The sequence below is a fragment of the Macaca fascicularis genome, chromosome 4 (assembly GCF_037993035.2).
Source record: "Macaca fascicularis isolate 582-1 chromosome 4, T2T-MFA8v1.1".
NCBI classification, from domain to species: domain Eukaryota; kingdom Metazoa; phylum Chordata; class Mammalia; order Primates; family Cercopithecidae; genus Macaca; species Macaca fascicularis.
The window spans coordinates 157,385,553-157,411,497 of record NC_088378.1 but is presented as its reverse complement, the minus strand read 5'-3'; the positions used below and the strand labels follow the sequence as shown (position 1 = coordinate 157,411,497).

Below are 25,945 nucleotides of genomic sequence, written 5' to 3'. Positions count from 1 at the left end.
CTGTCTGTATGAATTCAGGTCCCTGATCAAATCTGGTTGACTGTAAATTCGAAAAAGGGCAATCTGAGTGCCTTCCCTTACGTAAACATGTCCTAACTCCTCCCCTGTGTCTGTGGCAGGCCCCTGCTCTGCTGGGTTTGGGTGCTGTTATTCCAGAAAACATGTGCAGAATGTTTCAGCTGCCCTGTGTCCTGGGACACACTGTCACAAACCATTTCACCCAAGGCATTGCTCCCTCTGGTTCAGCTCTTGGGAGTGTCAACATCTTGGGGGTGTTATCAAGATTAACAAAACAAACACAGCAGCTCTTACAATGGACAATGGTGAATGAGGTCCGTTATCTGCCTTAGTCCCGCCCACCCCCACATTCCCAGCACCACATTCTCAACTCCGGAGTCCAGCAAGCTGGTATGCATGGCAGATCTTAAAACCCAGGGATGGAGTTTATCATCTCAAATCAGGTATAGTGTCTAATACTTAGAATACTGTGGGCTTTCTTCTTATATTCTGATCTACATACATGCAAGAAACACAAACTAATGCTAACCAAAGCAACATAGGAAAAGTAATTTTCCTCATTAGCATGTAATCACATGTGTATTTCCTCTGTGCATTCTGCTCATACTGTTGCCATTACTGGGTGCCTTCTCTCCATTTCCCGCTAGCCTCGTCTCACATTGTTTATGTGGAGACGGTCTGCCACAGCGGGAAGAGCTTCTGCTCACAGGTTTCAGGTTGGGCCCAACTCGGGTCCTACACTCCTAGCGCCTCTTGGCACAGCCCTCTGGTCTACCTCTGCATTCAGCTGCAGCTATGGGAACCAGCGTTGTGTGCATTCACTGGAATGCAGAGGGTCCCACCTCACAGCCACGCCTGTGTGGCTGTGTTTTTCTGGTCAGAGTATTCTCTGAATCTCAGGAAACCCAGCCAGCACAGCCCAGAAGTTCTGTGGAATTAAGGCAGCTCTCAACCAATAGGTGACGGAGGTCAGTATCTCAGGACCCTGGTCTAACATCCTTTGGGTGGATGATCCTAGGAAGCGTTCTCAACGCTCCTCAGAGATCCTGGTACGATGGCACATACTCAATGGCTTTAGCAGCTTCCTGTTTTTAGCTTCTTCTCGACGCTGTCTCACTCTCCCTGTCCCTCGCTCCTGCATCTTGGAATCACCTCCCAAAGGACCTGCAGCTAATCCTGGTCTCAGGCTCTTTTTCCACATAACTGATTTCACCTGAGTCGCAACTTCCTCCTCCATACAGGTGCGGTAAAAACACCTACTTCATAAGGTTGTTGGCAGGATTAAATGAGGTAGCAAATACGAATCAAGCACACAGTACTGGCCAACAGCTGACAGCTAATGCTAATTCCAGCGTTATTTAAACAACAGCCTCTTGAAGAGGGAGCAACAGGAAATATTACCAAGAACCAGGATTCACTATGCACTGAAAATCACTTGCTCTGGGCCCCACTCAGATGCTTAAGAATTAGTTACCGGCCGGGCGCAGTGGCTCAAGCCTGTAATCCCAGCACTTTGGGAGGCCGAGACGGGTGGATCACGAGGTCAGGAGATCGAGACCATCCTGGCGAACACAGTGAAACCCCGTCTCTACTAAAACTACAAAAAAAACTAGCCAGGCGAGGTGGTGGGCGCCTGTAGTCCCAGCTACTAGGGAGGCTGAGGCAGGAGAATGGCGGGAACCCGGGAGGCGGAGCTTGCAGTGAGCTGAGATCCGGCCACTGCACTCCAGCCTGGGCGACAGAGCGAGACTCCGTCTCAAAAAAAAAAAAAAAAAAAAAAAAAGAATTAGTTACCTTTCAGTACTCTTAATAAATCTGCAAGGAATTTAGAGTGTACTCGTAAGAAAAAAAACTGAACTGAAGAGGATGTCTTTTCACTTGTTTCACTTCAGTTGTCAACATATCTGTTCAAATGCTTCATGACTGCCAAGTGCATTAGAGTAAGTCAACCCTAAAATACATTAAGTATGCTTCAAGTACTTCAAAGTTCAGCTAATCTTCTTTTAAAAAGTAATTCCAGAATAGGCAGCTCAAAACCAAAGATCAATGCAGAAATCATCAAAGGAGTTTTAATTAAAGCATATCTTGTTTTAACTGAATTAAGATTTTCTATAGATATATAATATAAAAACATTTTTCTCAAGACTATTTCTGCTTTAAAAGTTTGATACTCATGTTGCTGAATTATTGGCCCTTCGGTTTTTTCTATACCAGAATGAAATCCAATCATGTCTCAACCTTCACAAGGGAGGAGGGGTTAGGTTAGACAACTTAAAATGACTTTTTTTTTTTTTTTTTTTTTTTTTTTTTTTTTAAGATGGAGTCTTGCTCTGTCACCCAGGCTGGAGTGCAGTGGCGCAATCTCGGCTCACTGCAAGCTCTGTCTCTCGGGTTCACGCCATTCTCCTGCCTCAGCCTCCCCAGTAGCCAGGACTATAGGTGCACGCCACCACTTCTGGCTAATGTTTTTGTATTTTTAGTAGAGACGGGGTTTCACCATGTTAGCCAGGATGGCCTCGATCTCCTGACTTTGTGATCCACCCGCCTCGGCCTCCCAAAGTGCTGGGATTACAGATGTGAGCCACTGTACCCGGCCTTAAAATGACTTATAAAAAAATAGGAGAAAAAAATCACTGTTTTAGGTTTTAAAACATGTTCCTCACTAGGTATCTGAAACATCCCCAGCTGTCCCCGTCAGCTCCCTGCTTCATTTCAGAGCCCTTTTTGTATCTCGGGGCTGAGCACTAAGCCAGCTTCACCGAGGACCGAGCACAGTTGCACCACACCAGCCCCTATTCAGGATGACTATGAAAAAGCACAAAGCGGGCATTTAAAAATAACTTTGCTGCCCAGCAGCTAAGAGAGATTTACCCTCAGCGACGTGACTGAATGAGGATGTTCTTAATTGTGCTGTGTGTAAAATCATCAATGGGGCCTGCATCAAGAAAACCACCAAAGATGGCAGAAGTGAAATGATGCGAGGATATTTGAAGGAAAATTTTCAAATCTAGGTTTAACAGCATCTGAATTTTAGAATGAGGACTGAAAAATCTAAATTACAGAACATTTTCTGCAAGGAAAAATGACCCCTTGCTCACATTAAGGTGCCATTTATTATACTGGGGAAAGCCAGACAAATACAAAGATGTAAAGAACTTCAACAAATGGACTTCAGATTAAAAGAAAAAAAAATCAAAACAAGATGCAGTAGTTTTTCTACGTCGAGTCGGGAGTAATCATTTAACTCCATTATCAACTCAGGCCTATGTCTTTTTATTTCAACTCCTGAACATTGCTCAAGTTTTATCTGACTGCAACTTCCACTTTAGCTACCACTATCAATTTCAAATGGATAATTACTCAAAACAACAAAAAATTCCATTACCACTGAAGATGGAATAATCAATTCTCAATTATACGTTTTAATGGGGCATAAGGGTGGCACAAGATATATGAAAAAACAAAACAAAACAAAACCAAGTTCATTTCAGGAACAAATCCAACATATTCTACAACTAAGTCTTTTAACCAAGATAGGTAATAAAATACAGTGAGGTGTTAATGACCGAAAAAGGCCCCCAAACCTCTGGGAGTCATGTACAGAAAACTAGGATAAGCCTCTCTGTTAAGAGTTCAAAATGTTAAAAGAGAAACAGTAACACTTACTAAATATGAACTGAGAAAAATTCTAGTAATCTCTATATTAAAGATTAAGAGCATTGTTCATTCAAGATAAATAAGACCAACAAGACATTTTAAAAACTAACTTCAATATTTACAATTCAGGTGTTTTATATTGAGTTAGGGAATATGAGATTTGTGATATTAAAATACATGTGACATGATCAAGAGAGAACTGTGTAATCTCTGTAAATCTCTAAACAATTTTCTGAATACAAATAAAACATCTCTTCAAGCTGTTTTTTGATAAAAACAACTGCCAACAGTCTATCAAATTACATAACCACTAGAAGACATTAAATTCTGTCAATGTGACAGATTTAAAAAATTGGGGCCTATGGTTTGTTTTGTTTTGTTTTTTGTTTTTTTTTTTTAGATGGAGTCTCACTCTGTCACCAGGCTGGAGTGCAATCTTGGCTCACTGCAATCTCCACCTCCCTGGTTCAAGCCATTCTCATGCCTCAGCCTCCTGAGTAGCTAGGATTACAAGCACATGCCACCACACTCAGCTAATTTTTGTATTTTTAGTAGAGACAGGGTTTCACCATGTTTGACAGGATGGTCTTGATCTCCTGACCTTTTGATCTGCCCACCTCAGCCTCCCAAAATGCTAGGATTACAGGTGTGAGCCATCGCACCTGGCCAACTTTTTTTATGCTTCTAATTATTTGCATTTTTTTCTTTTGAGACAGAGTCTCACTGTATTGCCCAGGCTGGAGTGCAATGGCATGATCTTGGCTCAATGCAACCTCCACCTCCTGGGTTTAAGCGATTCTTGTGTCTCAGCCTCCTGAGTAGCTGAGATTACAAATGTGCACAATCGCACCTGGCTCATTTTTGTATTTCTAGTGGAGACAGGGTTCCACCATGTTGGCCAGGCTGGTCTTGAACTCCTGACCTCAGGTGATCCGCCCACCTCAGTCTCCCAAAGTGCTGGGATTACAGGCATGAGATACTGTGCCTGGCCTATTTGCATTTATTTAATAGGGTATTTTTGATGCATGAACTATGTACATTGAGGAAAATTTTTGGCCATAAAAAATTATTTATTCCACAAATAATAGGGTGAAAGTCCCTTTGTAGTCCCCATAAATAGATGACTACAACCAGCACATTTTGGTGTATATGGGATTCTCCCCCCATTAGGATGACTATATGAAATTGCAATACTCAATTTTTAAAGCTTTTTACTTTGAAATAATTACAGGTTCACAGGATGTTATCTAGAAATGTACATCCTGAATGTCCCTCGATGCTAACATCTTACATAATTCTGGTATAAGGTCAAAACCCAATAATTGACATGGGTACAATCCACAAAGCTTATTCAGATTTCACCAGTCACACGTGCACTGTGCGTGCGTGCAGATGCGCATACAGCTCCATGCATAGCCTGTGTAAGCACCACATCAACATAGTACCACCACAAGACTCCCTCAGGTTCCCTTTGTAGGATACGGTAAATTCCTCTTCAAAGTTTAGCCTGTTAACTTCCTTTAAAATTCAAGAGGGAGAAAAATTGTTAAGTACAATAAGTTCTGAGTTCTTCTTCAAAGAACCAATATGTCAGTATGTTCAGCTTCCCTGTTCTTTGTTCTCCATTTTAAAGTTTAACTTCCTCGTTCTTTACTCTCCTTGCTCCTAGTTTCAGTAAACAACCCCCTCCTAGCCTCTGTCACCTGTTCTGTCCTTAGGCATCCTTAGTCACCTGTTCTGTAACTGTCCTTTCCACCAAAATTACTCACCCTGCCACTCTGGCTCATATACTTGCTCTCTTTAAAACAGCCAATCGGAATTAGCCTAGACTGTGCAATCCAACCCTAGCCAACAGGGGAAAGACACAGCAGTAGGAGCTAGCGGCATTAGGAATAAGACCCCTTTCCCCTTCCTTGTCTGGTATGCTCTCGCCATTGTTCCATCCACAAGACGCACCCGTCTATAGCAGTAAATTGCCTTGCTGAGAAAACTTTTGCCTCAGTGCCATTGTCATTTGGCAGCACCAAGCATTTACTTCCAACACCTTTTATAACCATGCTGTCCCTCCCCAAACACTCAGCTGGACTCCAAATCTATAATTATGTTAATTCATATGTTATGTAAGTGGAATCATACACTATATATCCTTCCGAGACTGGCTTTTTTCACTCAGCATAACTGCCTTGGGGTTTCTCCAAGCTACCGCACATAATAATCTGTTCCCTTTTATTACTGAGCAGAATTTCATGGTATGGATGTACCACAGTTTGTGTAACCATTCACCCATGGAATGACTGCTTCCAACTTCTGGCTATTATGAATAAAGCTGTCATGAACATGTGTGTATGAGTTCCTACATGAAAATAAGTCATTTCTCTCACAAAATGCCCAAGAGTGCAACTGCTGGGTCATATGGTAAGTTCATTTTTCGGTTTTGAAAGGAACTGCCAAACTCTTTTCCAGAGTAGCTATTCCATTTTACATCCCCATCATCACTGGGTGAGCCAGCTAGTTTCTCTGCATCTTTGCCAGCATTTGCTGGGACCTACTAATTATAACACAGGTTGAATATCCCTGCGCTGAAATCTGAAGCTTTTTGAGCACATACCTGATTCTAACAGGAAATGCTCATGGGAGCATCTAGGATTTCAGTTTTTTGTTTTAGCCATGCTCAACCGGTAAGTGCATATGGCAAATATTCCAAAATCGGAAAAAATCCAAAACCTGAAACACTTCTAGTCCCGAGTATTTCAGATAAGGGATACATAATCTGTACAGACTGTTTCCTTTTCTCTCTCAATTTTCTCCAGAATGTGGATGTCTGTCAGAAACAAGTTTCAGCTTCCTTTTAAATATTTTCAATAATTGCTGTTTCCAAAGGTACTTCAGTTCCCTGAGCTTAGTGAAATATATTTTAGAAAAATTTTGTTCAGAAACTGAGGACTTGTTAGACAATGACAAAATACACAAGATTTCCTTGTAGTTTTAAAAACCACTTTTCCTGGACTGTTACCATTTAACAATTACATGTTTTCTTACCTCAGTTTTCAAATAAGGTATACACAACAATTTTTAAAGTCTCCCAATCTCCTGCCCCCTACTTTAACAAATCAATACAAATTTTCTCAGGCTGGATTTAAAAAAACACCTGTAAAAGTATTTTCCTGGCACTGGTTTTCTTTATACATGAATTTTTAAAGTATCAACTTCCGTGCCCTGTGTTCCTATAGTTTTAAAAAGTTTTACATCCAGCCTTCATCAATAATTAGTTTTCAAAACAGACAAAATTATTTTATACCATACATTATTTCTGTGAGTGTTCTAAAGTATTACAGAACGTTATTCCTCAGAATTGGCATTTGGAAAAATAGTTCTGTGTGTGCTAAAGTTAACACACGTTTTCAAAGGAAGTTAAATGACTTTACAGAGCTTTTCTTCACCCTTGCTCCAAAAGAGACACACGCACACCCCTTACACACATTAATCAAGTACTATACTTTTATCTTTTACATTCAACTAAGAAAAGGTGATCCTTACCTAAAACACGGTAGTTTGGAATAATGGCAGTTTTTCTGCCAACAGTCAGAATAAATAACTTTTACACAACAAAGAACTCATGGCAACTACTGAGCTGGTCACAAAATTAGGTCCTTAGGAACAGCTAGTGGAAGTGCTGTTTCCTAAAACCATGTTGCAGGAAACACTATTCTAGTATTCTGGAACACTTTTCAAATTCCTATCAATCACCTGAAGGAAATGACCACTATCTAGAGTATTAGCAAAATGAACACTGCAGGAACAAGATGTGCATGAGGCTTGCCAGAAACAGTTAAGACAGAACGCTCCACAGTACCTTAGCTTTTAAGGGAGGGGCAAGGCAGTTTAGCAGACCAGGGTCTGACTGCCGGGCGGGTCTCAGCACACCACTCACCTCTCACCACACACCCTGGAGGCCTCCGATTTCCCATCGGCAGGAGGGTGGAGCTGGCTGACATGGATCAGAAGGTCACCTCCATTTTTTTTTTTGGGGGGGGGGGGTCGGAGTCTTGCTCTGTGGCCCAGGCTGGAGTGCAATGGCACGATCTTGGCTCACTGCAACCTCCATCTCCAGGGTTCAAGCAGTTCTCCTGCCTCAGACTCCTGAGTAGCTGGGATTACAGGCGCGTACCACCACGCCTGACTACTTTTTGTATTTTTAGTAGAGACGGGGTTTCACCATATTGGTCAGGCTGGTCTCAAACTCCTGACCTTTTGATCCACCTGCCTCGACCTCCCAAAGTGCTGGCGTGAGCCACCGCGCCTGACCCCACCTCCAGTTCTTAAAAGCTAAGAACCTATTTTTATTTACTTCTGATTGGAGCAGGAAACGGTGATCCCAAAGCCTAGTTTGTTTTTAGTAATATTATATGAATATCAGATTAGCATTAAGGAATTTAAGACCTTTTGAGTTAGACAATGGCATTTCAACAAAATAAGATTTAATTATTAACAAAATCCTGAAGGTATTTTTATATTCATTTTCCTGGCCAATTAATTGATTGAAGAGTGTTAAGAACCAGAAAGCTTAAGATAAATGGATCAGTGAGAAATGCACTTAATCATAAATTACTACCCTTGTTCAAATTCATAGGCTCAGGCTAGGAGGTTAAGGGTAGGGTGTGGTGGCCTCTGCAATGAGTACAGGTAGCACCAAGACTGCTGCTTCCTGTAGGAAATCGATAAATACCTACACGGATGAGTCACAGTTCGAAGGAATGGTTCAACGCCATTTGAAAATGCTATTCAGTGATGTGTTGACAAAGATGCTTTTTACAGAAACAGTATGTTAAAATGCCGCATGAAATAGCAAGAGTGTTGATTTTTCTTTTTTCTTTTTTTTTTGGTAAGACCAAAAAGAACTTCAGTCTAGAAGCTTTGTGTTATGGATATTTAGACAAAAGCCCAATTTCTAGAATTTTTAAGCCACATCTGACATGTTCCTGAATGTTAACTATGGAATTGACCTCCTTATTAACAATTTGAGGGGAAAAATGGAAGAAGTTTAGATCACTACAGGAATCTTTTCAAAATCAAAGGCTTTTCTAAAACGCTGCATAAAAGACTTTAGAAAAAGTAGTATAAACCAACTGCCAGCGTCTGTGAGTGAAAATTATTTATTAAAGAGTCCATTCAAAAGGGTTGTAGAGACAGAAAACCAGTGGTTCTCCACATTTGGCAGCATCAAAATCATCTCCAGTACTGGTGAACAGAGATTCCTGGACCCCATGCCCAGAATCCGATTCAGTAATCCATTTGGGCCGAAGATTGCATTTCTAACCAAACCCCAGGTAATGCTGATGTTGCTTGAGAACCACTGCTCTAGATGAACTACATCTGTGCAATCACTGCATTACTTCATTTACATTTTGACTTTGTATAAATATTTATACAAAGGGAAACACAGATGAAGCAGCTGGTACAATCCATCGAAATGACAGAAATGTTATCTCCTTAACTCTTGAAAATATCTGTGAAATTATCCAAAACGGAAAAGCTCCAGCAGCAACCAAAATGCATAATCACAGACAAGAACTGCCTGTTGTCAACCTTATGGGTGACAATAACGGGTAAGCCCCTTAAGGCAGGCTTCCCTCCTTAGCATCTCTGTGTGTTCTATGGAATCCATTACCAGTCCCTGTGCTTGGTGGCTTCCACACAGCAGGAGGCAAGATCCCCTGTGACCAGATCTGTGCTTTGTCCTGAACTCCAGATATAACCAAGAGTGGGTTCTCATCCTCTCCATTTTCAGAGACAACATACAGAAGTTTTCAAGCCATCTGCATTTAATTTTCCCATAAACAATACAAAATTATATTTGTATTCAAAGCTAACAGACAAAACTCTGGCAAATAAAAATTTTAGAGAAGAAAAAATACATACAAGCAAAGTGAGATGTGAGAAACAGAATATGGCAACAAATGCTGCAGAGATGCAAAATCAATGTTAACCATAAATTTCTATGAATCAAAACTCTCAGACTCCATCAATATAACAAAGCTAATCACAATGATAACCTAAGGTATTCAAAGATTTTAAGACATTTCTGAATTATTAAAACATTTTATAGTATATTCTAACTGCTTTGAAAATTGGTCATCTTTGAAAGACTGGTAAATATCAACAGATAAAAGGTTTGAATTAACCAAAAACTTCCCAACCTTGATAACCTGGTATGTTTGTTATTCAACATAAATAATCACACATTTAAAAAGTTTTAAAAAGTTCTACCTGCTATGGATTCACGGCTGTTCAACACAATCTATGTGTTAAAATAGATCACACCCAGGATTCAGGTCAGCATTTGCTATTCTTAATCTCTAAGCTTACACACACACACACACACACGCACACACACACACACACAGTTCTTCCCATTTATAACAACATTTGGAAGGAAGGAAGGAAGGACATTTTTTTGCCAACAGAAAACTCTTAAGAACACAAAAACCAAAAGCATCCCCTTGTTTCCAACATTTTGATTTCAGTATATAAATTATGTTGATGGAATTTTCTCAGTAAGACAATTCTCATTTCTACGGTAATAGTGATTTAAATTGGCTGCGATCTTACAAAAGAATCTTGAGAAATATCTAAAAACTAAACTCATATAAAGAAAGGTTGACATAGAGGGAAAAAAAGGCAGTTAATATATCAGCACATCTAAACAAGGCAATGTTAATTTAAAAAACAAAAAAAACCTGTTGAATAGTGATTCAACATAATATTAAAATCTATGGTCTGGGTTTTGTTATTTGTTTTAATCATGAGAGAAAAATCCTTCAGATGTAAAATTTAAGTTTTCATTTCATTTCATAATTATTAAAAATGTATATTTTTCTATCTTATTCATTCAAGAATAAGCAACCACTTGACAAATGTGGACTAATTTTGGCAGTAACCCCTCACTACCAGAATGGAGAAATACACAAGCTTCAGTTGTTCTCTCACAAGCCAGACTGAAAATAAAATGCAGTTGCAAATCATATCACCTACAATTTTGTTTAACTCCAAAGATCTGAGGGTCTCTAATTTGAGCATTACAATCAGAAAAACAAAGCTGACTTTCTTCTTTTTAAAGGGAACTCGAGGCCGGGCACGGTGGCTCATACCTGTGATCCCAGCACTTTGGGAGGCTGAGGCAGGTGGATCACGAGGTCAGCAGTTCAAGACCAGCCTAGCCAACATGGTGAAACCCTGTCTCTACTAAAAATACAAAAATTAGCCAAGGGTGGCGGCGGGCACCTGTAATCCCAGCTGCTCGGGAGGCTGAGACAGGAGAATCGCTTGAACCCAAGCGGCGGAGGTTGCAGTGAGCCGAGACCACGCCATTGCACTCCAGCCTGGGCAATAGAGCGAGACTTCATCTCAAAAAAAGAAAAAAAAAAAAATAATAAGGGAACTGAAATATCACAATGCAGAAACAGGCTGGATGTGGGTGGCAGGTGCAGTGGACATGGTGTCCTGGCAGCTGCCCTTTCCGTCAGCCCTCCTTGCCACCTCTGGCACCCTGCAGCAATGCTGGGCCTCCCCTCTTGAGGCTCATTTTCCTGTCCTCGCTAGGTTGCATTATCTTTTTTTCTAGCATTTTATACTTAGCTAGCTGTCGACCAAACCCAAGCCTTGTGAAAAGTTTTAACAAGAGAAGATCCTTTCAACTCTTCAGAGCCAAGATTCAGTATTTTTAGGTTTAGTGTTTCCCCAGGACATTTGCATTTTCATAGGCCACTACAGAATCCGAAAGGCCTTTGAAGCTCAAGGAATTAAGCTACAGCGAGGAATCACTTTCAATCTTTCTGGGCAGGGCTCTTGCCCCTTGACCCAAGCCATCCCACCGCCAGAGCTAGATCCTGACTTCGCCAATCCCACCTCCACTTCAAGAACTTCCTGTCCAAAGGTGAGGGAAACTGACTACTGATACCTGCAGCTCCCCACCGTCTACCAGTGGAGCTCCAGGAAATTAAAATTGGGTTTAAAATTTACCATTAGAGTAATGATTATCAACATTAATTAGAATTCAGATGCTAGATTTCTTTGGATTTTGAATATCACTGAAGAACACTTAAAAATGTTCAAAACAATCACCTTTGGAGATGTTTCCACTCATACTGCCTTGATTTCAAATTAAGTATTCCAAAAATTCTAAACTAGGACAAGTCTCAAACCTTTTCAAGTTTAAGAATGGGTGTCCTTTTTTGGCAATTTATGAGAAAGTATGTGACAACGAAAATCTATTATGAATTCAGTAGCACTTTACCTAGCTGTGAATTTTGTTTCCCACAACATTTACATATATTTCAAATAAAATACTGCATATACTTGCAATACAAAATATTTATCCAAAGCTCAACATGCTTTTGGGTTCAAAGGCCTCTTGTTATAAATGTCCTCATGCCACCAGTTGGAAATATCCTGCCTCTAAAAGGTTCAGTGACAGCCAAATCTCAGCATGCTTGAAAGCTGATCCTATCTGCTGGAAACCTCATTATTTCCAGAAAATATTTTTGAAATGGGGACGTATCACTTTCAATTATAAGCTGTCGCAGGCTTATGAATAAGTGACTTATGAATAAATCAGTATTATGAAAAGATGCCTTGGTCCCCTCCCTCCTTCCACCAGGAGTCCTTCACTGCCAGCTAACGAGATGGGGATGAGAGGCAGATTCTGCCCCTGCCAGGCAGGCTGGTGTTGCAGCCCACAGGGATGACGGAAGATGGACCTGGAGAAGTTCCTGAGTCCACAAGCTGAGGAAGATGCTGCATGAGGAGCGCCCGAGCAGGGGAGCTGACAATGTGGGGGCAGCATGCTGAGTCATCTGAATTTTGTCACCTTTCCTGAGATTTCACCAATTAGAGATTATATGTTTTAATAAGTCCCTTTTCAGTATGAAGAGTACTATATTTGGGGGGCTCTGAGAAAACTAACCTTCAAAGCTTAACATGAATTAGTTTATCAGGCTTACCTCTCCCTTACCGCTTCTCTAAGATTAACTGCTCTGTAGATGAGGGGGGAAATGAGCAGAAAGAGAGGTCATCTGAGAGAAAAAAAAAAAAGCAGTGGGTGGGGAGACAGGACAGCCCTGCTTGGGGGCCTCAGCAGGAGCTTTTGGCAAACTTGAAAGTATCAATGCTTTAGCAGAAACGGGGACAAGGACGTGCAAAAGACAAGTATGAGACGCTGAAGATGCGCTACTTCTGATTCAAAATAGTGTTCAGAGATTTTACCCCTTGCTCTTCCTGTTATCTACTGGCTACAACTACCTTACGTTCAGTAAAGACGTGTAAGAACAGCTTTGCAACGAAACCACTATTCAGGAAGTATCCCGAGGAAGCCACTTTTCCAGCTGCAGAAGAAGGCCACACAGCCAACACCTGACGGTTCTCCAAGGAAGCCATGCCCCGACTTGTAATTGCACTGACCCTTTGCTCAGAGGCCTGCACTCAGCCGACTTCCACTCACCCTCCACACCTCAACTCGACTGCCCCCTTCTCTGACAGGCCAGGGAGACCCAGGTTCTCTTTCCTCCATGCTCCCACATAACTGGTACATGTCCACTGCTGCCACACACTTGCCCCCTATAGTTCCACTGGATGCCACGTTCCTCGAGAGCAAGCACTGTGCCTTTCAACATGGAAGCTTTAGTGCCCGTCATGGAGTTGGCACTCGACAACAGTCTGATGAAGGTACTGGCATCAATCACTAAATGGGGGCTGCACAGTAAACGCCAGATATCAGGAGCAGCCTCATGAGTGCACAGGAGTTGAAGCAGCCTTCAACTGGCTGCTTGATCGCAAAGCCGTAGCCAGCAGTCACAGCAAGCCAGACGTTTGAGGTGCAGTGATGCAGAAGACAAACAGCACACAGCTCAGGAAACAGCGGCACAGCTGACGGGAAACACCAGCATGACATTCTATGGGCTGGAAACAAACAAGTACGATCCTCATGGCTAAAAGTGGGAGCAGGAAGTGGCTACAAGGGGCTCTCAGGAACAGGCCATGGACAATGACATCAGACTGGTCCATGGAATCAGTGCAGGAGGTATCCAAAAACACCTGCACTTAAGATTCAGTTCAATAAAAAGTGACGTTACCCAAGGGCTATGGAAAAGCTGGCCAGGAAATCTGTAATGCATTAAAAATAGCATGCCAAAATAAATCACATCCAAATGATCAACAAAATACACCCTCTGAACTCTTCCCCCAAATTCATACTCACAAAATGATGCCATGAACCTTTCTTTGGGTTTGACCCCAGCTGAAAGTAGGTAGAGAAGCTGAAGGAATATTGAGGGTGTATTTAGAATAGCACACAACCTATAAGCTGATATTATCCATTCAATGAAAGGTTCAACAAATCCAAGATATTACAGGATTCTCTTACATGTACCCAATTAGTATGACAGCACAGCTGGGTGCAGTGGTTCATACCTGTAATCCCAGCACTTTGGGAGGTCAAAGCAGGAGGACTGCTTGAGGCCAGGGGTTCAAGACTAGCCTGGCCAACACAGCGAGAGCCCCTTTCTCTATTTTCTTAAAAATATGACAGGAATTCATATACAAGAAGCCTATTATTTTGTAAGAAAAGTGTAACTTATAAACTGAGCTAACATTCCTAAAATAAGACCCATATTGTTTTGAAAATTGTGATGTGATAATGTCCTTTTCATGAACTTTCCTGATAACATATGTTGATATTCCTTAGGATGAAGATTTGCCCATCAATTCAATACACAGAAATAGGTTATTTTCATGGAATACTTTGGGGTCTTTTATGTTCTAAGCACAAAGTAGGAACTCAAAAGTGATTGTGAAATGAGTGAAAAATGATTAATTAAAAAATAAGAGTGAGAGGGTATAAGATTCAGGAAATAGCTCCTTAAGGAAAAAGTTTAAGCTCAATCATTTTATTTCATTGCTTAGTTTTTTGCTGTACAATCACCAACAGGAGAGGGGAGAAAAATCCAAAAACTCTTGCCAACTTACGAGAAAAGCAGTATGCCTGAAAATCAAGTAAAACAAGTTTATGAGATGGTTTGTAAAGTATCAGGAATACTGCCCTGTTATATTTGCATTTCCTTTGTTTCTCACGAAGGGTGGCCATTCTGACAGGCTGGGAAGCACAGCCTCAGGCCAGAAGCCAGACACAAACACTTTGAGGGAGGGGAAGAGGGAACAGAAATAGCATATAAAAAAGGTCCTGGATGAAAATACAGGATTTTCAGACATTTTAAAACATAAGCTTCATATTATGAAAGATGGCACCATACAAGATAGATATTCTGTTTTAAATTCAGTTAAGATGGAACCACACAGCATTCCAGAGGGATGATAAGTGGTAAGTGACTTGATTAGCATTTTGACATAAACTGTTTTAGGCCTTCCAAAGTTCTTTATCTATCTTTCCTCACATGCAGAGGCACAACTTCATTCTATTCTTCATGTGCAAAGCAGTTCAATGCTCTTGGCAACAGGTGAGCTTTTTTTTTTTTTTTTTTTTTCCTCAGACAGCTTTGCCATTTCTTAAATTTTCTTATAAAAACACATGCAGGTTCCTCAGAAGCAGACCCAGAGCCTGAGAGTTAACTTCTTAAGTCGTTTTCATTTTTCTTTTTTCCTTCCTTTCCTAAGCCTAATTCCTTTCATTTATGATTACAGGTGACGGGGTTCAGGACAAAATACCAAAATATGGCACTGAGACATATTAGATACTTGAAGCTGAAAGAATCTGAGAAAACCGCAGAAACAGGAGGATCACTCTCACCTTCCCCTTGCCCTTCTCCCCTGAGGCAGGCATAAAACCTGGGAAAGAGCTTCTCATTTTCTCCTGAAGCAGGACATAAGATCCTCATGTGAGAGACGCCCACACTACACATAGAGAAAAAGAACGTCCTCATCTCTGAAGATGCAGGGACACAGAGAGGAATCTGAACAAACAGAACTTGCTAAGTTCCCCCTAGTTTACTGCCATTACATCATACTCTTTGTCCAGTCATATTTCTACACAACTGTCCACTCTTCATCAAGCCTAGCATGAAAATACACCAAGTTTCTGTTTCTTTGGGTCTTCATTTCTGAAGGCTCCCATGTCACATAAAACTTATATTTGTATCATCTTCTTCTTCTTCTCCTTCTTCTTCCTTCTTTCTTCTTCTTCTTCTTCTTCTTATTATTATTATTATTATTTGAGATAGAGTCTCACTATGTTGCCTAGGCTGGTCTTGAACTCTTGGTCTCAAGTGATCCTCCAGCCCCTGCCTCCCAAGAAGCTGGAATTACAGGTGCATACCACTATGCCCAGTGGCTTTTTTCTTATTAATCTGTCTTTTGCTATAGGGGTCTTAACCATGAATCTAGGATGGGTGAGGGAAAGATATTTTTCTTCCTGTCAACTGAAGAATGATGAGGTTCATAAATTCGGAAAAGAGAGCTTTATTTCTCATGAAGGGTTGCAGCCTGTAGGGTGGCCATTCTGACAAGCTGGGAAGCACAGCCTCAGGCCAGAAGCCAGACACAAACACTTTGAGGGAGGGGCAGAGGAAACAGAAATTGATGCTAAGCAGGGTGACCAAATGTACATTTTCAATAAGCTGTCCCAGGAGTCATGAATATTTATGAAAGGAGAAAGGTGCACACGTGCAATGGAGCTTCATGCTCCTTCATGGAACCCATGTACAAAAAAATGGTAGCATTAGCAAGATCCAAGGGTGGACTCCTGCCCTGTGATGTCAAAAGATGAAGACGACCAGAAAACCCTTGCTGTGCAGTCTGTGTGGACTGGCCCGAACCATTCCGTGGTTGGTGGTCTCTTACGGGAAAAAATGCTGGTCAGTTGTGTGAAAACTGCAAAAGGGAAAAGCAGTGTCAGGTGGTTGGCTAAAATCAGTGGTGGAGTCTTTTGAAAGGGCTGTTTTCTCCTTAGCCCTTAGGTGAGAAAGCCTAATCGTGGTTAGCCAGGGAGAGAGTATAAGAGGCATGTCTGACCTCCTACCCCATCATGACTGCGAACTCAGTTTTCAAGGTTACTCTGGGTCCCCTTGGCTAAGAGGAGGTCTGTTCAGTCAGTTACAGGGCTTAGGATTTTATCTTTATTTCTTACTCTGCTATGTAAATATGCACATGAGATAAAACATTTTCCACTTTGCTAGAATCCCTTAATTTTGATGGTCAAAAAGGTCCTATATTTCCTATATTTACCATTTAAGATGTTAAGACTCTAAAATGATCCAGCAATATTGTCAAAGGCATTAGAACCAGAGCAACTCCGTCTTGAATAGAGGCTGGGTAAAAGGTGGTTCAGGCCTCCTGGGCTGCATTCCCAGGATGGTTAGGCATTCTTAGTCACAGGATGAGACAGGAAGTCAGCAGGACTGTGGTATCACAAGATACAGGTAATAAAGACCCTGCTGATAAAACCGGATGTAGTAAACAAGCCGGTCAAAACTCACCAAATCCAAGATGGGGATGAAAGTGACCTCTGGTTGTCCTCACTGCTCATTATAACAGAGTTATAATGCATTAACATGCTAAAAGATACTCCCACCAACACTATGGCAGTTTACAAATGCTATGGCTATGTCCAGAAGTTACTCTATATGGTCTAAAAAGCAGAAGAACCCCCAGTTCCAGGAATCCCCACCCCTTTCCCAAAAAACTCATGAATAATCTACCCCTTATTTAGCATATGACCAAGAAATAACCATAAAAACAACCAACCAGTAGCCCTTGGGGCTGCTCTGTCTATGGAGTAGCTTTTCTTTTGTTTCTCCTCTAATGAACTTGCATTCACTTTACGAATTTGCCTTAAATTATTTCTTGAACAAGATCCAAGAACCCTTTCTTGGGGTCTGGATTGGGACCCATTTCCAGTAACATCTTCCTGGCAAACCGCCAAGAGGCGACACTGGAGGATCCCCTGGCTCAAAAGAATAGACTGCGGCACTCACTGGCCAACTCTGGGGAAGTGGGAGGGTATTTGTCCAGAGTAAAGAACAGAATTGGGTTAGAGGCCCAACTTAGCAGGGTTAGAATCCTCCTAAGAAATAAGGGGTTAAAGGTCTTTGGGTCAATCCCCAGGTGAAATGCCCAATTTAGCAGGGTTAGAGTCCCTTCTAAGAAACAGGGAGTTAAAAATCTTTTTTTTGTTTTTTTGTTTTTTGAGACGGAGTTTCGCTCTTGTTGCCAGGCTGGAGTACAGTGGCACAGTCTCAGCTCACTGCAACCTCTGCCTCCTGGGTTCAAGCAATTCTCCTGCCTCAGCCTCCTGAGTAGCTGGGATTACAGCCATACACTACCAAGCCTGGCTAATTTTTGGATTTTTAGTAGAGATGGGGTTTCACCATGTTGGCTATGCTGGTCTCGAACTCCTGACCTCGTGATCCGCCTGCCTTGACCTCCCAAAGTGCTGGGATTACAGGCATGAGCCACTGCACCTGGCCTAAAAATCTTTAGATTAACTTGCCTTGTGCTTTTTGCTGTTGGCTGTGGGTGACAGAATTAGTCATGTACAGAAGCACACAGGACATGGGGAGCTTTTTCTTCTCAAAGGAGAAAAATAAGAGCTGATGAAGATGCTGGAGATCAAGATCCTTTTGTGACTGACAAGCAGCCACCTGAACTTTTGATTCAGTGTCACTGCACTGGGTGGGTCTTTCCCTGGCCTCCCTGAGCTCCTCGCCTGCCCAGCCCCAATTCAGGCAATGCTGTTTTCCCTCCCCTCTCCTCTCTCATTCTCTCTCTCTCTTTTTTTTTTTTTTCTCTCTCTCTCTCTCACCCTTTTCCCTTTCCTATCTTTTCTGTCACTCAGGGCGACTGTCCTCTCTTCCATCCTGCCCAGGGACCACACATTGAAACTCCTAGTCAGAGGTCATTCCATCCCACTTTGAATGGATTAAATGCTTTAAGGTCATAAACTGCTTCTTTGACTTGAAAATTGTTCAACTTGACTGCTTTGGAGCCATTACATTCTAGATAAGACTTGGGGGCCTGGGGACCTGTGGAGTTGGCCATGCCCCTTGGGTATGCTGGAAAGCATCAGACCTTGTCTGTACTTCTGTCTGGTGTCCTAGGCTTCACACCTGGTACTCACCAGGATTTTTACCAAAAATAAAAGTTGCTAAGAGTTAATACTGTAACATACGTAACTGAGACTACTGAATAAACAGTTTTACACGTAAGATGTGTTAAAAGTATAATGAGTTTTTGGTAAAATATTATAAGAAGGCAGGAGGATGGGGAATTTTTTTTTTTTTTTTTTTGGCCTGGTTTAGAAGGTTAAAGGATTGTTTTAAGGTAGATACGATAAAGCTGAAGGTTTGAGCGAGTTGTGAAAGGTTTGTGAAAGACTAATCTTGTAAAAGAAATTCTGTGTGTAAACAATTTGGCTAAAGCTAAAGGGGTAACCATTCAGTTTTTACATAAATTGAATTTTTGAAATAAAAGCACCACAGGGTTTTCTTAGAATATTAATCTTTTATTTAACAGAAAATTGTAACAGTTTATAAAAGGTTTACGGGAATCTTACCTTATGGTCAAACTGACTAAGATTGGACAAATTTATCTAAGAGTTTTACTAAGAATTGGGTTTAACATTCATGGTACACTAATACAAAGGTAAAATCTGGCTTTCTCTCTCTTGAAGATTTTCATGTAATATTAAAAGATAATGAAAGATTTTTGTTTGCCTAAGCTACAGAAAAGAGGCAGGAAAAAAGGGACTGTTTGGAAAGCTAAGTTCTCCTGTATTAACAGGTAAAGGTTTTTGTCTTTTTAAAATCTTCATCATTTTGACTAAATGACTTATTATGACCTAGGATTCTTTTTATAATATCAAATGTTTTAAACCTTTGATATTTGACAAACTTTCCAAAGTAAAATTATAAATTATATCTTTTTCTTAATTAATCTTTTAGATATCAGTCTCCTAAAGTAAAAAATGACATATTTGGCTTATTTGGTATATTAAAATCATACAGGAAGCATTGTTAAATATGAAATTGTGTTTGGCTTTCTTTGGGTTGTATTTGTATAAATATATTATTGGTATGTGTTTCAAAAATACTGGAAACATCTATAATTTTGATATGGCTTAGTGTCCGTTATCAGTAATTATATTATGTTAAATTATTGTACGCCACAGAAGCAACCAAATTTCCTTGACAATTGCATCTTTGATTACTGCTGCCCAAAGACATTTTGTCATCCACAGACAATTGTCTTGTTTTGATCCTCTTCAAAAGATGGTTATAATCCACTATAAGATTCTGATGAGTACTTTTTTTTTTTTTTTTTTTTAAGATGGAGTGTCTGTCGCCAGGCTGGAGTGCAGTGGTGCAATCTCAGCTCACTGCAACCTCTGCCTCCCGGGTTCAAGTGATTCTCCTGCCTTAGCCTCCCAAGTAGCTGGGACTATAGGCACTCACCACCACGCTCAGCTAATTTTTGTATTTTTAGTAGAGGCAGGGTTTCACCATGTTGACTAGGCTGGTCTTGAACTCCTGACCTAAGGTGATCCACCCACCTAAGCCTCCCAAAGTGCTGGGATTACAGGTATGAGCCAACATGCCTGGCCTCTGATGAGTACTCTTAAATGCAGGTCTCTGATAACTTTGAAAAGTATGCCAATAAAATAGGAAAGGACTTCCAACACTCTCTTGAAAAACTAATGTACTCGTAAATGTTGAGCAAAACAGGAATTGCATAAACTGAATAAAAGACTGAAATAATCTTTTTATGACTTTCTGCTTAAAATGTTGCCCATACTTTCCATTTTGTTTTTCAGAGTCAAGGAAACTTTCCTTTTGAGCTGTTTACAGTTTTTATTAGGTTGATGCAAAAGTAATTTCGGTTTTGCATCGCTGGAATTTGCTGTTTGATATTACAGTATGTCTTAAATAAATGTGGTTATGTTATAGGTCATTTTAATGGGCATTTCTCGCTTTATGTGTTTTTGCCAATGACTTACTATTTGCTGTTTATTTTATCTTTATTTTAGACTATGGAAATGACATTAGACAAAAAGCAAATTTGAGCGATTTTCTTATTCAAGTTCGAAATGGGTCATAAAGCAGTGGAGACAACTCGCAACATCAAGAATGCATTTGGCCCAGGGACTGCTAACAAACTTACAGTGCAGTGGTGGTTCAAGAAGTTTTACAAAGGAGACAAGAACCTTGAAGATGAGGAGCACAGTGGCTAGCCATCAGAAGTTGACAACGACCAGTTGAAAGCAATCATCAAAGCTGATCCTCTTACAACTACAGGAGAAGTTGCCAACGAGCTCAACATCAACCATTCTGTGGTCATTCAGCATTTGAAGCAAATTAGAAAGGTAAAAAAGCATAATAAGTGGGTGCCTCATGAGCTGAGTGAAAATCAAAAAAATTGTCATTTTGAAGTGTCATCTTCTCCTATCCTACACAACAACAACAAACCATTTCTCAATCGGATTGTGATGTGTGATGAAAAGTAGATTTTATACAACAACCAGTGACAACCAGCTCATTGGCCAGACTTAGAAGAAGCTCCAAAGCACTTCCCAAAGCCAAATGTGAGCCACAAAAAGGTTACGGTCACTGTTTGGTGGTCTGCTGCTGGTCTGATGCACTACAGCTTTCTGAATCCCAGCAAAACCATTATACATGAGAAGTATACTCAGCAAATCAATGAGATGCCGGGAAAACTGCAACGCCAGCAGCTGGCATTGGTCAATAGAAAGGGCCCAATTCTTCTCCATGACAACGCCCAACTGCACATCACACAATGCTTCAAAAGTTGAATGACTTGGACTACAGAGTTTTGCCTCATCTGCCATTGCCACTTGACCTCTCACCAACTGACTACCACTTCTTCAAGCATCTCGACAACTTTTTTGCAGGGAAAACACTTCCACAACCAGCGGGATGCAGAAAATGGTTCCCAAAAGTTTGTCAAATCCCAAAGCATGGATTTTTATGCTACAGGAATAAATAAACTTATTTCTCATTGACCAAACTGTGTTGATTGTAATTGCTACTATTTTGATTAATAAAAATGTGTTTGAGCCTAGTTATAATGATTTAAAATTCATGGCCTGAAATTGCAACTACTTTTGCACCAATTGGGTAAAGTGTATTCCTGTTAACAAAATTTGAAGTATGTTTCTTTCTCTCTCCCTGATTTCTCCAGAATTTGGAAACTATTTGTATTTGTAACTTATGGCAATATAATTATTTGCATAAGTGCAGTAAGAATCTTTTTTCTTTTGTAACAGGGCACAGTAGGAGAAACTGGTTATTTTACCAAGGCTTTGACTGAAATGGCATGCTTTCAAATATAGACAGACTTCTTTAAGGAATCAAAGTTGACTTACAGAGTCAGTAAAAGCTCCTTGGAAAACTGGCCTCAGACCTTGTGTACACAGTCCCTGTATAGGGTTCCTGACCTGTGGTAAGTAAAGAATGTCACTTTCTGACAGGCTCAGAAGGCCCAGGTTATCTTGGGACCCTGAGAGAAGGAAACAATTTATCCAACTCACACAGGTATCTGCAAGCACAAACCCCTGGCTGGGCTCAAACCTTTAAAAAGAAGTCTAATCTAAGATTCCTTATGGAAGAAAGTTGTATCAAAGCCAATTTAAAAAGAGCCTACACAGCAAAAATTATTCTCGCTGCACTTTATACAAATAATCAGGCCAGGTATAAAGTTTATTTTGCTAACAAATCAAACCTATCATGCTTTGTCTTTAGTAAAAATGAGACACTGGGGAGAGGAAAATTATGTTTCAGTAACTATAGTACACCTGTTACTAGAATCGAGTCTTGTCTGTTGTTTTTGAGGTGTTTCCTGCAATTTAGACTGACCCAGCTTATTCCTGTGAACCAACCAGTGACGTCTGGATGCAGCTCAGAAGAAACAAGAGGGATAGGTAATGTAAAAATCTGGATCAATATTATAATTCTGGGCACATTAGGATCAGCTAGCCACTCCAAGTCAGCTTAGTTCCAACAATTGCCCAGTTCATGGAAAGCCTTCTTATTTAGTTTACTTGAGATAATTTTACTTATTTTGCTTTACTTTTATGGAATATATTGTCACTGTGCTCTTTGTGTAGGAATGCAGGATAAGTTTACTCAATATTTTCTTAAATTGAACACTTATTAGTCTTCCAAATATCACCTTTTGTCGGAACTCAGAGTTATGAACGGCCCTCACCATACGGATGCTTTCTGACCAAGCACCTCTCTACCATGAATACAAGAGACCCTAATAGTTGGGCGGGAATATCATCACCCCTATTCAGCCCAAAGAACAGAAGATGGATCTTCATCCCTCTACAACCCTTAGAATTAAAATTTCCTTGTAAAAGGGAAGGAGAAAATATGTCAGAGGTGTTTGAACCACAGCAACTCCATCTTGAATAGGGGCTGGGTAAAATGACCTGCTGGGCTGCATTCTCAGGAGGTTAGGCATTCTTAGTCATACCATGAGACAGGAGGTCGGCAAAACTGGTATCAGAAGACACAGGTCACAAAGACTCTATTGATAAAACAGGATGCAGTAAAGAAGCCAGTCAAAACCCATCAAAACCAGGATGTTGATGAAAGTGACCTCTCGTCATCCTCACTCCTCATTATACATTTATTGTAATGCATTAACATGCTAAAAGACACTTCCAGCAGTCCCATGACATTTTACAAATGCCAGGACTATGTCCAGAAGTTACTCTATATGGTCTGAAAAAGGGAGGATGCCTCGGTTCCAGGAAATCCCAACCCCTTTCCTGGAAAACTCATGAATAATCCACCCCTTGTTTAACATATGATCAAGAAATAACCATAAAAACAGCCAACCAGCCGTCCTCAGAGCTGCTATGTCTATGGTGTAGCCATTCTTTGTTTATTTACTTCTCTAACAAACTTGGGTTCACTTTATGAACTTGCCTTGAATTCTTTCTTGCACAAGATCCAAGTATCCTCTCTTGGGGTCTGGTTCAGGACCCCTTTCTGGTAACAATATCACGTTGTGCTTTTTTCACAATTTATAGCAGAATTTATTTATCTGTTTCTCTATGATCTAAACTGAGAAACCTTTGACTTTCTGTACACTTCAGAAAACTGATAAAAAGAAAACATGTTCCTAGGTATCACATGCACAGAATGGAAACACTTAGTAAACATAATAAATGTTTTAGTTTTCTGAGCAAGACACTTCTCACCATTAGCTTAGAAATCCCAAATGGATGTATGGATAACTTGCTTTCCATTTTTTCCCAAAGTCTTATGGAGGAGGAGGAAAGCACGGAAAATGTTTAAATTGCTGTGTCTAGGCTATTAAGACTATCTCTTTCTGGTGAGGAAAACTCAATGAGCAGAACAAAAGAGAGAAGTGTGCTGGGGAATGGAGTCGAAGCCATAGAAACTAGCATAATCGCCCTTATTACAATCTCCTAAATTATGCAGGCCATAATCTCTCACCACGCAGTATGCAAGGCAGGCAGACTCTCAACTGTCCCTAATATTCTCTAGTTGCGTAATTCCCCTGGGTCCCAGCTGCCATCGTTTCTCACTAACTGGCCAACAGCCTCCTACCTGGTCACTCCAAATCCATACTGGCCACCTTCCAAGCCGTTTCCACACAGCAGCCAGAGTGACTTTTCTAGAAAGCACATCTGATCATGTTTCCGTTGCTTATTAAAAGCCTTCCCTGAGACTACACTGTAGCAAGATTGCTTCACACGGCATAATTGAGTTTCACTGGGAACCAGAAGATGCACTCCACTGCAGCCTTCACAACCTGCTTCTAGCTCTTCATACTGGCCATAATCCCACCTACACATGCTCTTCCCGCTGGCTGGAATTTCTTCCCTTCCATCTTACCTCCTACTCAGCTTTCAGATCTCAGCTGAAGTACCACTTCCTCAGAAGAATTTTATGACCTTCCTAATTAAGTGAAACCCAACCTATTACAGAACCTCATTTGAAAGTTCTGAAGAAAACAGGAGAAAATCTTCATGTCCTCAGGTTAGGCAAAGGGTTCTTGAATATGAGAGCAAAAACATAATTCATAAAAAAGAAAATAAAATGGACTTCATCAAAATTAAAAATTTTTAAAGCCATCTTCACAAGGTTAACAAGAATTCTGGACAGAAATATAGTTATAATTAAGCATTAATTAGGCTGTACCTTAAGCCACTTCCTTAAAACCTAATGTCACATAACATTAGATACTGACCATCTGTATCCCCATTGTTCCTATAGACAGGATCTCTGAGGTTAGAATCATAAGGCTTTTGTTTAAGAATTCCTTAAGCAAATCCTGAATTCCAGTGGAACAGCAGAGGCCACCCAGCTTGAAGATCCCCATAGAAGAACCAAATCAACATGAGAATACAGTTTCTTCATCTCTCTGTCCCATGACTTCACTCTGCACTCTTTGACTAATCAATGATCTCTACATTTGGTGCCCTCCAAAACCCTTAAGAACCCTAGCCCCGGCTGGGCGCGGTGGCTCATGCCTGCAATCCCAGCACTTTCAGAGGTCGAGGCTGGGCTGAGGTTCCCAGGATGGAATACCTGAGGTCAGGAGTTCGAGACCAGCCTGACCAACATGGTGAAACCCCGTCTCTTCTAAAAATACAAAAATTAGCCAGGCGTGCTGGCACATGCCTGTAATCCCAGCTACTCACGAGGTTGGGGCAGGAGAATCACTTGAACTCGGGAGGTAGAGGTTGCAGTGAGCTGAGATCGTGCCACTCCAGCCTAGGCAACAAGAGTGAAACTAAGTCTCAAAAAAAAAAAAAGAACCCTAGCCCCAAACTCCTCAGGGAGACTCCTTTGAGGTTTCCTCCTCATTTAGTGGCTTCACAAGTAAACCATTTTCTGCTGTAACTCGGTGTCTCGGTATATTGACTTGCCGTGTACATCGGGCAAGGAACCTACTACTGTTACACTTTCGCCCTTCAAAATATATTGAGAAAAGGAAAATGCACAAGTTGGGAGAAAATACTGTAAATCACATATCTGATAAAGAACTTACACAAAATAAATTTTTAAAAACTCAACTCAATAATAAGACAAACCAAAAAATTTTTTCCTTTTTTTTTTTTTTTCTGTTTTTTTGACACAGGTTCTCACTCTGTTGTCCAGGTTAAAGTATAGTCGCACGATCTCCGCTCACTGCAGCCTCTACCTCATGGGTTCAAGCGATTCTCACGCCTCAGCCTTCCAAGTAGCTGGGATTACAGGTGTGCACTACCACT

The 25,945-nt window shown here is 40.8% G+C and overlaps 1 protein-coding gene and 1 long non-coding RNA gene across 6 annotated transcripts in view; one reads left to right on the top strand and one right to left on the bottom strand.

Moving 5' to 3' along the window:
- Window positions 1-25,945, bottom strand: part of DTNBP1 (dystrobrevin binding protein 1) — a 150,457-nt gene that overhangs the window by 15,001 nt on the left and 109,511 nt on the right. The gene's annotated exons all lie outside the window — the stretch shown is intronic.
- LOC141410167 (uncharacterized) lies at window positions 376-21,753 on the top strand. Its single transcript, XR_012434223.1, has 2 exons — window positions 376-461; window positions 20,702-21,753. It is a non-coding gene; the product is annotated as an uncharacterized lncRNA (long non-coding RNA).